This window comes from Oryzias melastigma, linkage group LG11 (genome assembly GCF_002922805.2).
Source record: "Oryzias melastigma strain HK-1 linkage group LG11, ASM292280v2, whole genome shotgun sequence".
In the NCBI taxonomy this organism is placed as follows: domain Eukaryota; kingdom Metazoa; phylum Chordata; class Actinopteri; order Beloniformes; family Adrianichthyidae; genus Oryzias; species Oryzias melastigma.
In genome coordinates, this window is record NC_050522.1 from 4,497,822 (window position 1) to 4,500,508 (window position 2,687).

A 2,687-nucleotide genomic window follows, 5' to 3' on the forward strand; every position below is an offset into this window, starting at 1 on the left:
ACGTGCGTTCATGTGGTCACGTCAACGAAAAGTCTATGCAAACATGAGTTTTGAACTTCCATATTCAAAAATCTCACATTCCCTTGTATGGCTACACAGGATTTGGGCTTCTGTGACAAAAGCTCCAGTGTGACATGTATGCTATCAGCTCTATAGAAATGGAGCACTAGATGTGCTGAAGCCATAGCAGTAAAAGCTTTAGTTGATCCAAACAAAACATCTTAACAAATATTTACACACTTTGTGGTTTGAGTTTGCAGGTTTTACATTGTGCTTACAGTTAATTTGCCTTCGGATTTTGGTCAAATGTTTCCGTATTGTCGTGAAACTGAACCGACAGATCAGAGGGGTAGATGAGAATTGAAACATGACAGAATAAACCGTTTCCTTCTTTACAAAGAGGGGTAAAAAAAGAACATCAAAACATTCTAAATGCAAGACGTTGTAAAAAGAAAGCACAGAAGGGAATAAAAAGCAAAAGAGACAGTTGGCTTGTTCAGCCTGTAAAGACACTCAGTTCATTTTTACAGCTTTTTACAGATGTTTGGTTCCATTTTACCTGCACATAAACTTGCCATTTGGGCACTTTTAAGACCATGCGTGTCTGTAAACTTTAATTGAATTATTCAGTCCATGTGTTGTGTAGTCATTTGTGACTCTGGCATGTAGTGTGTGTGTGTGTGCATGAGGGTATTTGTGTCCACATACAATGTGTGAAATTGTATGTTCTTACATTTCAATGTCCATACAATATGACTCTAAGCTATTCAAACACATACAATATATTTCATTGATTCTCTAAAGTAGTATTTGTGTGTAAGTGTGTGTTTGTCACAGTTGGCCACCGGTAAAAACTCCTTCTCTTTTGTTGTGTGTCTTTTTTTTCATCCACAACTCTGGCAGTTGTTCTTAGTAGTGATTCAAAAGGATCACGTCAAGCAGACTCCCCTGTTTGCATTTCACTCACAGTCCTGCTTCCTCTGTGGAGACAGTGAAAGTATCCAGCGCCAAGGTCAGTCCAAGGCGGTCCTGAAACATGGATGAGTGTTGGGCTGCATGGCTTAGCTTTCAGCGAATGAAACAGCTTTGCTGAAGTGGAACTTTGTTTTAACGAGGCCAAAAAAAAAAAAAAAACCACCTTAAATTCACAGTGCTTAGATCTAAACTAAGAGGTGGGAGTACGCAGTTAGCCGACACGTCTAACAAGGCTCTGCCATGTACAACCTGTTACCACGGCGCCAAGGGAGGTGTGGTGCAGGATACATAAAACATTAAAGTTGATTAAAAAAACCAGAAAATGACTTAGTTTCATAGACTTCTTTTGCTAATTAGAACATTCGTAGTTGAAAAAACTGTGATTTAGGGGAAGCCCATTGACCTTTTAGAGTCCTGAAGCAAATGTATTTAAAAAAAAGTTTAAATGAAACAAAATGGAATACAAAATTTCTAAATATTTCAATACTATTCTGAAAGCAATGCAGCCATACACCAAAATGTGTTGGTGTCAGTAAACAAATAATCCTGATTGGATCAACTGGATCCTGGAAAGTCATAGTGTTCTAATCCTAATCTGTTGGGAAGCAGGACTGTCCGACTTTTTTACCCTTTAGCGCAAAAGCCGATCCAAACTCAGAGATATATCTGATCTAAAATGTTTTATATTTTACATGTGTACAACATAAAATATTATAGAAGGATGCAAATGGGAGTGTACCAACAGCTGATATAACATACCTCAAGGAATTGTTCACTTTGTAGCATTTGCTTCCAAAAGTACCAACATTAGTAGTAGAGGAGGTGACAAACCAAAATTGTTTGGTGATAAAAGAATTAAAAGATTAAAATAAAATAAAAAACATAAAAAGCAACATTTAATAAATAGACCTACCTATCTCTTCATATTTTTGTTTTGAAATTTAAATATTTCAGTGTTTCATGATGCTCAATAAAAGCTGATTTGTCTTTTTCCTGAACCTAAGCTTCAAAAGAAAAGAAAAAGTGCAAAACTAAGATAAGAAACCGAACTTATTCAGCTCTGTGGTAGCTCAATAAAACCACAAATTTGACCTACATAGAAATCTAAACTATTCGAGGTTTTACAAAGAGTTGACTACAGCTGCTCCTCCCAAAGCTTTATTCACAGTGAATATGATCCTGATATTTATTTATATCTTTGGCTCTCTAAATTGGTTTCCAATAGAATGGTTTACTAGTTTTGGCAGATAAAGGATAAACCCAACTAATGGCCTTTAATTTAAACAGCTGGGAAAGTAGTTTTAGGAAGAGCAGTTTTGACTTCCTGTCAGTGTTTAAACAAGTTTTAAGTTTTTTATTTGTTGTTGTTTTAGAGCAGGGGTGTCAAACATATGGCCCACGGGCCGCATCCGGCCCACCAGATGGTTTAATCCGGCCCAGTCATGAAGAGAAAGAAAAAAATATAAGGGTATTGGGTAAAAAATTGCAAGTTTCTAGCCCATATTTGAGCAAGTTATGGTTATTTAAAGAAATGGCCACGATACGCAATTCTGCCACTAGGGGAAGCAAAGGAAAAGAAATACCGGCTTAACAAGAGATCAACAAATAAACAGCATTTCTTGCAAGTGCTTGCCACATCTGGGTAAGATACAGGTAGGTTCTCGGCCAGAAGTTGGTATAAAAATGATCAGGTGTGACACCACAATTAACAA